Consider the following 15313-nt stretch of genomic DNA (forward strand, 5'->3'; position numbering starts at 1 on the left):
TACTTCAATGCATACAAAAGTGACGAGCTATTTCATTTTTCCTTTCGCGCGGTGGCTCAGTGGTAGAGTGTTCACTTCCGGTGCTTGGGGCCCCTGGTTCGATCCCAGCTCGCGCCGTGTGGACTTTGTGGTGGACAAACACCGTGCTCATGGGTTTTCTCGAGGTTCCCCCGTTTCCTCCCACTTTTTCCATTCCACCATTTCACTCATCTCTCATTATCACCGTCTCCTTTAGCCTAACCGGCATAGGCGTCGGACGTTAAACTTAAAGATTTCATTTCATTTTTTTTTCCTTTTTCCTTTCGTTTTCTCTCTCTGTGCCCAAAGTCATTATACAAATCTATACTCTCTTTGGAATTAAGTAGCGAATACGGATGAATGGTGTAAACGTATTTTTTTCTTGTTTCGTATTCTTAGTTGGAATTTTTATTTATCACAAATACTTCTTTTTTCAATGTTTCTGAAATTGCTTTATGACATGCTTTAGTAAATGAGACCAGGAAAATCTAGCTCCCGTGCTTGTTTTTTTTTTTTTAAAGAGCTACTTCCTACTAAATCATTAAAAAAAAAAGAAACACTCGGCGTAACAGCCTACCTTGAGGGCCTGAGCCGCTTCAACGCCATCTGCCAGCGACCAACTGGACTACGTCTAAAGGCGAGCACGTGGTCAGCGCGCTGGATTGCCCTGTCAGCAACCGGCGTATCAGGATCTTTCTAGACCTAATGGCCGTCACGTCTTTCATTCAAGTGTCCTTATAACACATTTGTAAAATCAATGATTTGACACTAAATGTGTTGACTTATGGTTGCACTTTGTTACGTTAATGTATGTATTATGATAAGTTCTAATAACCTCCGTTCTTGTGTTCCTGTTTGAACAACAGACTATGATATGTATATCAAGAGTTTACTTAAACTGTCAAAAATATATAAATAACAGCTTCAAATATTTTTGTCACTCCAAATACTCAGGGCCCAGGACCCCGGCCCCGGGCTATATCCGCCACTGGAGTATTTGTCATGCGGGATATAAGGGCTTTGTGTCGGAAGAAATTTTTCAAGGTAACTAAAGTTATTAAATAAAATGTTTAAGTATATAAAATGGAATTCAGAATTGGGAATTAAAATACATATGAGATTTCTTTATATATTGAACATGAAGTCTTTAATTGAACGTCCTACTGTTATACTCTTCATTCAAAAGGAGACGGATCATTAGTAAAAGTGAATGGCTGTAAAATAATTGGTGGAATGAGGTTCTGCGTAAATAGGATAAAAGCCATGGATATGATATTGTTCACGACCAAATCACATGGCCTGGGATCGAAACATGGACCTCTCGTGCGAAAGATGAAGTATGACCAAACATATTTTTAGCCGTGACTTACATTTAAATCTTGCTTCCCATATTTTAATTTAAAGTATCATGGTCCTAACAGAAAATACATATTAAAAATTACAGAGGAAATTGAACACTAACGAACAAAGCTCTATTTCTCTCTAAAAGGTACAATTTTGTTTTCCGCCTGTCTGTTAGGAAAAAATCAATGTATCAAGTAACACCTGCAGAAGAGGAATAATTACTCATATAGACATACACATAGCAAAACAACACTTAAATATCTATGTATATGCAAAAACTTACGCACGTACATTAGTTAGTGTTGTGTATCTTACTACAGTATGATGTTTAACAAAGACATCGTTCTTTGTCTACTAAAATCAAGCGTATTGTTATTTCATCGTTATCTTAATACAAGGACAATCTCTAACCCTTTAGAGAGGTGTGGGATATAAACACAAAATAGCTTGTTCCGTTGACATTGGTGTGGTATATAAACACAAAGTCACTCGCTCCACTGGGGATGGTTGTGGTATAAAACCAAAAATGATTGTTTCGTTGGGGTTGGGTGTAGTATATAAACACAAAATAGCTTGTTACGTTGAGGGCGATTTTGGTATATAAACACAAATCACTCGTTCCGTTGAGGATTTGTGTGGTAGATATACTAACACAAAATCACTCGTTTCGTTAAGGATGTGTGTTTTATATAAACACAAAATCACTCGTTTCGTTAAGGATGTGTGTAGTATATAAACACAACATCTCGACAAAGAGGATAAGTGTATTTTATAAGCTTCATTTGCATTTAATTTTTGTGAAACAAATAACTCAGTATCCAATCATCTTAGGTTTGAATCCTTGTAGGATACCCATTTTTTCATCTCTCAAGAAAGGCTGTCAGTCCTCCCTAAGGGTGAAAGTAAATTTGGAATTTTAGTGTTTTGCTTCAATTTGGCTGTTGAAAATCTATCAGCTTAATAAAATTCAAAGAATTCAACATATTTATAAAATAATTAACGATATTATTTATTATTTTCAATGATAAAAAACCTATCTACTCTTTTTGTTACATCTTCTGGAGTTAAAATGGTAGAAATACCCTGCATTTCACTTGTAAAATAATATATCCAGTGTACAGTTGTTTCGAAAGTTACTTACTACCACAACTTTTAAAATCCGTATGGATATATTTATATTGAACTTGATGCAGAAAATATACAATATGACAAGGGACAAACTTTTTGGATGATATTTTGCGGACGGCCGCCGTCTTGAATTTGATTTTTTTTTATTTCGAACGATAGGTGGGCCATGTGATACGTGAACTTTTTAGGCTAGAATTTGCTTATTCAGATCGTCAAACTGTGAGGTGGGAGAAATGCAGTAGCAGGTGATTTCAACCAGCGTCATCCACAATGTCACACTGTGTCGCATGTTGCACTGCCACAGTTATAAATACTAACGAAATTTGAGGAGAGACGCACGGTCGCTTACAGACCACGTAGTGGACAACCGTGTACAAAAACGGATGACGCAACAGCTAAGGCAATGCTGGCCTCCTTCTCGATGTCACCACAGCGAAGCACACGTTGTCTCTCCATGGAATGTGATGTGATTCCCAGTTCAGGATACAAGGTGCTACAGAGACAAGGTGCAAGTGGCATCTATAAGGTGCATATGTAGCAACACTTATTCAAGGACGATCCAGATTGCCGCGTGCAGTTTTGCGAATGGGCAATCGAGCAATTACGGCTAAATCTAAACTTCGCAATGGAGACACTCCATTTCGATGAAGCCAAATTTCTTCGTAAATGGGGAGGTGGATAGGGAAAACATACGCTATTGGTTGCCTGAGGACCCTGCATGAACGGATCCCTCCAAAATGATCGCTGCAGAGAAGGTTCTGGTGTGGGTGGTTATATTCGAAACATGAATTGTCTATCCTTTTTTTTTTTCATTCATGACACTTTAACTGCGGAACGATACCTGAGGATGTTACTGGAACAGATACTGCCAGGTTTGCTGTTAGAAGATAGTACACTTCCCAGTTTTTCAACAAGCCTCCCCACTTTGGCATCCAGGTGCGTCAGTACCTGAATGAAAAATTTCTTGGGGCATTTATTGGTGGTCCGTGGGCCAGTTAAATGGCCTGTTCGATCGCCAGACCTCACTTCAATCGACTTCTATCGTTGGTGACTCATTAAGGCTATGGTGCATGGTGTGAAAATTCCCGATTTTCGTGATCCTGAGCAACGTATCACGATTTTCTGTGATAAAGTTTCCCCAGCTGCCCTTTCCGTGTTCATAGCAATTGGGGGAGGCGTCTGGATAGTGCATTAGCCAGCACGGAGCACATTGTGTAACAGGTAAACATCAATTGTTGTTGCCCATAACTTCTCACCGAATAAAGATCCATGAAATTCGATTTCAGATTTGACATTCTGAGCAAATTCTAGCCTTAGGTCATGTATCACATAACTCATCTATCGTATGAAAAAAAAATTGAAACTTAAGATGGCTGCCATCCATGAACCATCATTCAAAAGATTTTCTTCTAGCCTTATTGTATATTTCCTAGATCAAGTTCAACATAAACACATCCGTACGGATTTTAAAACGGGTTGTAAGGAACTTTCAAAACACCCTGTATATCTATCTATCTATCTATCTATCTATCTATCTATCTATCTATCTATCTATCTATCTATCTATCTATCTATCTATCTATCTATCTATCTATTTATCTCTTTCTCTCTCTCTCTCTCTCTCTCTCTCTCTATATATATATATATATATATATATATATATATATATATATATATATATTTGTTTCTCGATGTAATTTTATTGAAAAACAGAATTACAATGACAATATACTGAGCTGTCCTGATTTAGTACTTTATCATTTAAAAATCTTACGATTAAGATTAGAGAAAGTATTACGATGTTTTTATATTCTCAAATAGGTTTTAATATTTTGATATTATAAAAATAAGGTATTTATCTTGTTTCTATCAATCACCTTGAAGGAAAGAGAAATGATAATTTGCTTTCTCATTTACTGAACTAAAAACTAACATATTTCTTATGATCTATGGCATGTCCCTGACTTTCTGTGAACTCCCCTATGTGTAATACCAAATAAGTGTTTGTTAATAAAGTATGTAGAATTCAATGCTCCCTTTCGTCAAAAATATGGATCCTATACAAGTATCCCACTCTAGTCTCAACCATTTATCGACCTATCTATCATATAATGCTCAAAGTTAAAAATGTTAAGGCGAGAAACATAACAGTTTATACTACTTGGTAACATTGTAGGCAAAACTCGCTCCTTTCCCAGGATTGTCCAATGTAAGTACCAATGCTTCCTTATCACATTGAACGTCTGTGATGGGTTGAAGAACGGGTAGAACATACGGTATTCCAGGTAATTGAGTAATCCCGTGTTAAGAAATTACTGGATATAATGTATATGTACGTCTTGGAAAAAGGTACAGGATCCCAATGCCAATAATAAAAAAAAATGGATTGGATTAGAGTTTAACGTCTGTTTTAGCATCGAGACTGTACGAAATGTGGACATATAGTTGAAGCACATAAGATTCGTCAGGAATTGAACACCGGTTTTCCTAGCCTATTATAATGATAAAATAATGATCAATGTTATAATTTAGGCTTGATTATTTTCTATACAGAAAGGCATAAATCTACTAAAAATTTGTAGCACCTAATGTTTAAGGAAAATTGAAGACCGGAATATCTATAAATATTGAGTTACCGAACCCCGAAAATATTGAAATACCTTAAATAAGGAGGAAAATAATGGAAGAAAAAGAAATGAAAATCAATCAAAGAGGATATCAAAGCCTTAGAAATAGTATACATACTTTATAAATGATCCAGTTTAGTGCTTCTTTGGTAAAAATAACGGTTCTATTTTCGATTCTGAGGAAGGACTTCCTGTGTACGTTCTTTAATCTTCTTTCGTCAGGAGTTTCGGGATTAGTTTGACGCAGTTTTCTGTTTACGGAGCTAGATTTTCAATTTATTTATAGCTATTTTTCTTCTCTGCATCTTGTTTTTTGATCTGTGTATTTCAACCTCAATCTTTCTCTACGTAATCAATTTATGTGATTTATCCGTGTCTTACATTATGTCTAAGTACTCTATTTCTTGTTCTCAAAATCGCCTTCAGTACTCCTTTTTCTCTTACCATTTCCCATTTTCGCTTTCATTAGTATACCTTTGCCATCTATTTAATTTAAACCATTCTTCTATAAAGTCGTATTTGGAAAACTTTCATTTTTAGTTTTCTTCCTCTACTAAAATCAATGTTGCAAATCCGTACAACACCGTACTCTGTACGTATTCTTTTGTTTATTTTTTCTTTAGTTGTATATTGATATTTACGGTCAGAGTATTTTGCTTTTCTTCAAATACTCTACTCTTTTTGGTTTTCTTTAAATTTTACATTTTGTTCGCATCCATTGCTGTTCGTTACACTTACAAAATCCTAAGTATATAAAAACTACATGAACTTATATAAATTAAAAGGGTACTTCCGGTTGACGTGGAAAGCTGAAATTTGGGATGTTGGTAGCTTTCTGGGACTAACTGACAGGGAAATTGCTAAAAGTGAAATTTTTAATTTTTAGAGGCTCTAAAGGGGGAGAAGAAGAATTTTCCCATGTTATTTAAATGAGTCTTTCTTGGGACCTATAATCTCATGTTTTAGGTACTTGGAATTAGAATAAAAACTTGAGATTCGTTTTGCTTGTACGTTTGCGTTAGCGTTACCTAAGTAAATCGTCGAAAATAAAAATTTCCAACTTTAGAGTGGTTTTATGGGGAACTGAAAGATCTTCCCCATGTTTTTTATGTTATACTTTTACACCTAAAATTATTGAGCACTTCCTGTAGGGCTACAATGATTAAAATTTAACATGATTGTAGCTTCTCGAGACTAACCCACAGAAAAATTGCCAAAAGTGAGTATTTTTAATTTTTATGTGGTCTAAAGGGAAGATGAAGAAGGACCCCATATTATTTAAATCGGCCTTTCTTTTTTTACCTCTAATCTCATATTTTAGGCACTTGTAATTGGAGTACAAACTTGAAATTTGATATCCTTGTACGTTTTCGTTAGCGTTATTTAAATAAACCAGTAAAAAATAAATAAAACTATAGAATTTTTTTTATGAGGAACTGAAAAATTTGCCCCGTGTTATTTATATGGGATATTCTCTACACCCCAAAATAATTAGGCACTTCTGGCAGGATTAAAATGATGAAATTTAGTATGATTGTATCCTTCCGAGACTAACCAACAGGAAAGTTGCCAAAAGTGAATATTTATAATTTTTGAGCAGTCTAAAGAGGAATTCCAGGGATTAAATAATTTACATGTTATTTAAAAAGGTGTTTCCTTGATATACAAAATCTTATCTTTTAGATAGTTGAAATAGGAATAGAAACTTGTTATCATATAAAATTAGCAGCTAAACAATTTATGCACTATAGTTAGACCTGCTTTTAATTTTTCTAATTGTCTTCTAGCAGTTCAGTTATTAGTCCTGTATATATCTTCTGAATGTGACCAATTGCTTCTAGGGTGTGGTAATGAGTTATTTCTTTTATTGTTTCTTTACAGCAGAGGCTGAACAAAGTGTTTGAACATAAGTATCTTTGCCTGATACACATCTGAACTGTTCTTTTTCCTTTCACTCTTTCTACTTTCGTTGTTGTCTTCTTTTTTAGTAGAAATTATACGTTTGTATTATTTTCCACTTCTTATTGTTTCTTTGTGATTCCTTTAGAATATTGCATATTTTGTTGCTTTCTAGTTCTCTAAATCTACAAATCTACAAATGATTGACCTATCTAGCTCGAATTATTTCTTCAATCCTCCCAATGGATGTATTAATCTTAGCGTCTTTGTAGTCTTTATGAAACCAATTTATTACTTATATTTGGATTTTCGTCCCCTATAGATTAATTACGATTATTTTTATGTAAGCGCCAAAAAATATTGTACTGCAATTCTTACATTTGTCAGCGCCTGCTCTTCTTGGTATTACCAAATTCCAAAATCTTGCTTATCTGAAAGTCTCGAAGCAGCTCTCATTCTTTATAATTAGTATTTATTAATTTAATCAGTTAATTCTAGATTCCCTAACCACCCAATGTGTGACCTTTACTAGAGTCCCATTCTAACGTTCAATTTTAAATATTGTAATGTATTCTCGAACTTGGATGTAAGTGCAAAATATATTCTTACTTCTTCTTCTATATTTTCCAATTCTAATTTCTTATCGCTTCAATGAAGCTTTTTCAAGTATTCTCTCCACGTTTACACTTTATTTTTAGTTTCAGTTATAGACTTCATATTTTCTTACAAGGGACATCACCCAGTTGTCCGGCTCCGATTTCAATGAAATTTCTGTTGCTGATAGAGGACATGTATTCATTACTTGTGATGACAGAAATTTTTGCCATCGTTCAAGTTTTCTATTTTTTAAATAATTTTTAAAGTTGTGATGTGGTTAATAGAGATTACTGCAGAAGTCTCTTACTACCCTTTGTAAACGGAGTATTAATGAAAGAACAACCATGTAGATACGTATAGGGCCTAGGGGGAAGTCGTATGGTATGTATGACATTGATGGCAGCCATCTTAAAATCCGCCATTTTGAATTAAGGTCAGGTTTTTTAAATGGGAATAGGGTAATATGATACATAATTTCGGGCTAGAATTTAATCAGGAAGACAATGGTGAAGTTAGTTTTAAGATGCGCTCATTTGGTGAAAAGTTACAGGCATATTAATTGTTTATACTTACTAAGTGCCTAAGTAGCTTAGCTCCGCTTCTAACCCGCGTATTAATGATAATAAGTGGATAAAGGTTTCTGTAATACATATTATGCGTAGAGGGAAGTGATACGATAAGGGTATCATTGATGGCAGCCATCTTGAAATCCGCCATTTTGAATTAAAGTGAATTTTTGAAAACTGAAAACCATAGCATGTGGCACCAAATTTTAATAGTAAATTTTTCCCAAAAGCCAATCGTATGCTTATTTTTGTTCTATAGTTAACCAGTATGAATTTATGACTCTTCTAATGTACACGAAACGTCCATTATTCGATCTTTCAAATTGGCAACACTCCTAATTTTCATCGCATGTTTTAAGATTCCAACTGGCACTTTGCAATTGTTTCCATGGCTCATGTTTTCTAGATTTATTACATTTTTTTAAGAGTGGCGATTTGTCAGTTCATGAATAGTGTTGGGATAAGCATCCAGCAATCTTTCTGAATTTTGAAGACTTGCCATGTAATTATTAATTTCCTAGGCAGTGTAATTATTTATTTTAATCCAGAGTACATGAGGAACTTATGGGCCTATGTGATGTAAAGAAATACAAATGAAATTATAAGAAATTGGTGTAACACGAACTCACAATTATCATGAAATGTAGCCTACATTTGGCTCAAATGACGAACAGTATTTTTTTTTAAAAAAATAAATACAACTTTACAACTTTAAAGGAACAGCAGCAATGATAGAAAATCTCAAAGAGACGTAATATGACTGTTCCCCACACGCTGTTTGTACCATGAACAAAATATGAAAACAGGTAACTTGTTTATAATAAGGTGTAACTTAATTGAGTTCCCGATCAATACTGATTATAAATCTTACAAACATGAACCATCGACAACAATCACTAGAAAACGAATGACTTTTTTGTCTGACTAGCTAAAATATTGCCATAGAAAATAAATAAAGAAATAAATAAATATACAATAAACAAATAAATATAAAACAAAACAAAAGACCATTGATTTACACAACAATCATATTTCGGTTCCTTTTTTGAAGTGAATTTTCAACTTATTTCTCGTCTCATCTACTATCCATTACAAGCTACGTCTCCGGTATTACCTGAATGCAAAGTTGGAGTTATTTCGTTCTGCGATGGTTCATGTCAGTAAACGAGTTTTTGAATTGCGAGTATAGGAAATAAATAATTATATTGCCTATGAAACTAATAATTACATGGCAAGTCTTCAAAATTCAGAAAGATTGCTGGATGCTTATCCCAACACTATTCATGAACTGACAAATCGCCACTCTTAAAAATGTAATAAATTTAGAAAAAAATGAACCATGGAAACAATTGCAAAGTGCCAGTTGGAATCTTAAAACATGCGATGAAAATTAGGAGTGTTGCCAATTTGAAAGATCGAATAATGGACGTTTCGTGTACATTAGAAGAGTCATAAATTCATACTGGTTAACTATAGAACAAAAATAAGCATACGATTGGCTTTTGGGAAAAATTTACTATTAAAACTTGGTGCCACATGCTATGGTTTTCAGTTTTCAAAAATTCACTTTAATTCAAAATGGCGGATTTCAAGATGGCTGCAGTCAATGATACCTTTATCGTATCACTTCCCTCTAGGCATAATATGTATTACAGAAACCTTTATCCACTTATTATCATTGATACGCGGGTTAGAAGCGGAGGTAAGGGACTTAGGCAAATAGTAAGTATAAACAATTAATATGCCTGTAATTTTTCACCAAATGAGCGCATCTTAAAACTAACTTCACCATTGTCTTCCTGATTAAATTCTAGCTCGAAATTGTGTGTCATATTACCCTATTCCCATTTAAAAAACTTGACCTTAATGCAAAATGGCGGATTTCAAGATGGCTGCCGTCAATGTCATACATACCATACGACTTCCCCCTAGGCCCTATACGTATCTACATGGTTGTTCTTTCATTAATACTCCGTTTACAAAGGGTAGTAAGGGACTTCTGCAGTAATCTCTATTAACCACATCACAACCTTTAAAAATTATTAAAAAATAGAAAACATGCACGATGGCAAAAATTTCTGTCATCACAAGTAATGAATACATGTCCTCTATCAGCAACAGAAATTTCATTGAAATCGGAGCCGGACAACTGGGTGATGTCCCTTGTTAGCACAATGATTATCGTAGTTTGAAATTATTCTTATACTTATTCTAAGCTACTTCTAATTTTTTCTGTGTTCATGTCATCTCTATATCAATATCACCTACTCGCTCCTTCATGCCAAGTCTACATTTTCCTACTCGCTCCTTCATGCCAAGTCTACATTTTCGGTTAATATGATTTATTGTTCTTTCACACTACATCTTATCATCTTTGTGCTTAGCTACTATTAATGTTCTTCCTTCAGTCATTAATTGCAGGATTTCCTTGGTTAATCATTGCTTTTTCCTAGTTTCTATTCGTGATCTGGTACTTCCTTTGTGGTAGTAAGTAGAGCAGTTTTTATGTGCGACAATTTGTGAGAAACTCCTTCCTTCATTCGTTGTTGTATTTTCTGTTGACTATCTTTTAGAATTTCTTTATTCTTTACCTTATTATATGCATTGGGTTTCCACCAACGTTTATTGATTCTCCTCTAGGAATACATGGGCAGAATGCTGGTCCGAAACACAAGTAAACTTTTGTGATACTGCCAATAACGTTCTTCTCTCTTCTTCACTCGCCTATCTAAGATATCTACCCACTAAGCTTTTTATCTCCTACGGGCCTCATTAGCCATTCCTAGACTGTTATATTTCCTTCGTAGTTCTCCAGCCTTGCATGAGACAGATCTTTTGGAACAATATGATGAATCCATCCGACTTGGCCTAGAATCTCTTCTCAACTGCTCTCTCGCAGATAACTCATGGCTACAAGCATCTCTCCCTGTGGATCACGGAGGTCTAGGAATTCGTCGAGCCCTTGACTTGGCTACTCCATCTTTCCTTTCATCCTTGTATAGCTCTATGATTTTGATTACTTCTCTTCTTCGCCAGGATATTCATCAGGATTCAGAAGCTGAGGTAAATGATTGTATTTCCCAGTGGATATCTTGCGGCGGACTCGGTCTACCTGATTTTGATAAGAAAAGTTTTCAAACTTCATGGGGCGCTCCTCTTATAGACTCCAGATTATCTTCTATTCTTCAGTTCTCCACCAATCCTGAAGATAAGGCACGTCTTCTTGCTACTTCTTCTCCTGAAGCAGGTGCCTGGTTACAAGCTATCCCATCTTCATCCCTAGGGCTGCATATTCCCGACGATAGTTTTCGAATCGGTTGTGCGTTACGTTTGGGAGCAGATGTATGTGAACAACACCAGTGCCCGGCTTGCGGAAGTTTAGTGGATAAGAAAGGTATACATGGCCTATCATGTGTTCACAGTGCTGGCAGATATTCTCGACACTTCACTGTTAACGATCTCATTATGAGAGCCCTCATCTCCTCTGGAACGCCTTCCGTGAGAGGGCCAATGGGGTGTAGTTGCTCTGATGGCAAGAGACCTGACGGAATGTCTTTGGTGCCTTGGAAACGAGGGAAAGCTTTAATATGGGATTTCACTTGTACCGATACCCTAGCCCCCTCTAATCTTGCTTCATCTTCCACAAAAGCTGGGACGGTTGCAACTCGCAGAGAATATGAAAAGAGAAGAAAATGTAACAACCTCTTGGACAAATACCACTTCGTCACCATAGCCATTGAAACTTGTGGGTCCTGGGGTCAGGAAGGTCTAAAATTCATTAATGAAGTTGGACACCGCATAACCATTAACACAGGAGACACCGGAGCTTCATTCTATTTTATACAAAGAATAAGTATGGCTGTGCAAAGAGGGAACGTAGTAGCGATGCTAAGAACTCTCCCTCCGGGAAAAGTTTTGGGCGAAATTTTCTTTTTGTAATCACTCTCTTCTCACCAAACTCTCGCAATTGCTACTAGACGAAAAATCAATCATTTTCCTATATTTAAAATATTTAAAATGTAATTGGCCCTAGGACCGTTCCTTGTGGCATTCACTACGAAAGTTTCCAATTTTGACAGTATATTTTATGTTGCATAAAAAGCTACATTCCTCATCAAATAATAAGTGATAATTAATAAAACTTGAATAAAACTAATCTGAAAGTAAAAAAAGCCAATAATGTTAATACAAAATATATTATCTATCATTTATAATAATACATGTCATAGTAATTTCATTTCTTAATGACTGACTTCAATTTATCACAATCAAATTTTATTTTTTTTCTGAAAAGATGAGTAAATTATTGGTAGTCATCTTGCTGAACATGGCCAATTTTCATTTACGAGTATAATGGCCTACCAAGCGAGTTGGTTGTTTTGCGAACCTACTCCTTTCAATAAGCAACAGTGAAGAAGAAATTGATTAAGTTGGTTGGCTGATTATCTGCTTCAGCACCGTGGGTATGTAAGATATGGAATTATACTTCTAAGATAGTATTCAAACAACGTCATATCTCACCGAGAATTGAATCCCTCTCTCCAGCGTCTAATACAAGTAAGCTAACTGTATAACCACAAAGGAGCCCAAAAAGCACAGTAAATATATAAAAATATCGAAACCATCGTGAAATATCCGGAAGAGGCAGGGAATTTTATTCTGTTGAAACTTGAAATGTGGTTGTACGGTAATGTCTATAAGGAAAAACTCCGGTTAAGGGAATGGAAAATAAAAACAAAATTTAGTAGAGTGTTACATCAAGAACAAGATAGTTGTAACGGACATTCTATTCAATAAACATACGCACGATTTGAATCCGGTAAACCGCACAGACACCGAAGATGCACACACGTTAAGAAAAAGTTTAAAACAAACAAATCTGAAACTTTAAAAACTACACAGAAGGTGATACTTACAAGCACTACGACTTTTTCGTTATGAAGAGTGTTGTGAAATTAAAAAGATTTTGGAAAGAAAGAACCATGGACATGTTGACATAAGAAAGTCAAGAATAATGAAATTCTTTTAAAAGAGTGAGTTTCGTTTGACCTTGTGAAATTACGGTAAGCTTCTAAACTATGAAAATTCAATACTCAAGCCTGAAGTAGTACATCTATAGTCTAAATACTAGTTGCAATAGAGTGATAAGGTCAAAAATGGAAACTATTACTCGGATGCTAGATTCACATCAAAAATTCATTAGGCTTACTCGCTATCCCTTACTATCTTTGTTCTATCACGATAAATACTGAAACCTCAAATCGTTAATTTAAACCACTTAAGGATTGAATAGAGGGTTAAGGGAAGAGATATAACCTTTTCTTAGGACATTTAACGGATTACAAACAAACTTATTTTCGATATTTCTTACGTGTTTTGCTCTATAAAAATCAGATTTGAAACCAGAAGTAATATTAAATATCAACCAAGTCTGGTTTCCATGGAGTGTTATGAGCTGTAATAATATATTATCTTCAGATGTTGAGTCGATTGCAGAAAAGTTTGTCGCTATCTACTACCGCTTCTGTTCTTTGGCGATAAATGTTGAAGCAAGAAATAATTAACTTAAGCCAGTTTCGATTTGAATAGAAGGCTAACGTGTGACATAGAACGTATTCTTGGGATACTGAATCATTTGCAAGAAACTGCTTCTCTTATAATCTTTTTCTATGGAAATCAGGATTGAAACTAAAAGTAGTAGTAGCAAATTTCAACTAGTCCGGTTTCGGTAAAGTATTACGGGTTGCATTGATATGTTTCATCGTTTGCCGATAGTTCCAGGAGATGATTTGGTGCCTGAAGTATAACCATCTAAGATGTTCGAATAAATGTGTGAGAGGCAACGCAATAACATGTTATTAACAAATGAGCTACTGGAGTAGTCTTCCCAGTTTGACCTCAATATTATGAATAATGCCAATTTCCACACAGTATAAGTTACTGTGCCATCACAGCTGATTAGAACAAAATCATTTAAGTAAAAGCCTTGATTACTTAAATAAGGAAGTGTAGTATTACAAGGGATCATACCGATTTGGTGAAAATGAAACAGAGAAAAAAAGGGTGTTTAGTGGTAGACTGTATACAGGGTGGGAGATAAATGAGGGCAAAGTACGAAGATAGAATATAGAAAAAGTCTAGAAGTGCCATGTTAATTTAAAACGAGTAGAGGGATTGAGGTCAAATGTTGGATATCAGTAATACATTTAGAGCTTCACTGAATAGGCGTAATGTGAATCATGGGGGACATCTGAAAAGCCGTCATGTTGGCCTTAGCTGAAGAGGAACATACGGGAAAGAGGCCTTGCGATATATGTATCTTGACGCACACCGTCTATTGAAATCAATAGTGGCCAATACAGTCTGAGACCTCTGTAACAGGAGGCATTCCATGATATGGCAATGTGAATGAGGAACTACAGATCGTGTAGTACGGTCCATGGGCACGTTGTATGCACGATGTGTAGAAAGAGATAGAATCGAATTCCGGATCATCAAGAATGTTTGCAACGGAACGAGGAAACGGAATGAGAAATAGTTCGACTCTATGAATACTGGTGTGCTACCTTGCACAAAGACACATGTCCCATTCAGGGTTCTGATATATATATTAATGACACCTTCCAGCAAAGCGTGCCGGTTATACTACTGATGACTTCTCACAACCAGTTACATACAATTGGCAGTTAAACAATATTTATATTATGCCTATTCATTGGAGCTCTATGTGTACTCTACATATCAAACATTTGACCTCAATCCCTCTACTCGTTCCAGAATTAATATGTCATTTCTGAACATTTTAAAGTTCTATCTTTGCACTTTTTCCTCATTTATCATTCACCCTGTATACGGTCTGCCACTTAACGAACTCTTTTTCTCTGTTTTTTGTGCTGAATCCAGTGCTAGCAATCATTTTCAGCAATTAAATACACCAAATCGGAATGGCCCTTTGTCAAATATATTCTTTGCAGATTCATTTCTGTGCGTTACATGGGCAATAAAATGACTATCAGGATCTTAAAGTAAGGATATATGATCTTATCTTATCCTTTGGTATATTTTATTGCTATATTTTCTTGTACCAGAATTTTACCTTTTCTACTATGAAAGTATATAGCTGTAGGTGACATT

The sequence above is a fragment of the Thermobia domestica genome, chromosome 2, assembly GCF_964235325.1.
Source record: "Thermobia domestica chromosome 2, izTheDome1.hap1.1, whole genome shotgun sequence".
Classification (NCBI taxonomy): Eukaryota; Metazoa; Arthropoda; class Insecta; order Zygentoma; family Lepismatidae; genus Thermobia; species Thermobia domestica.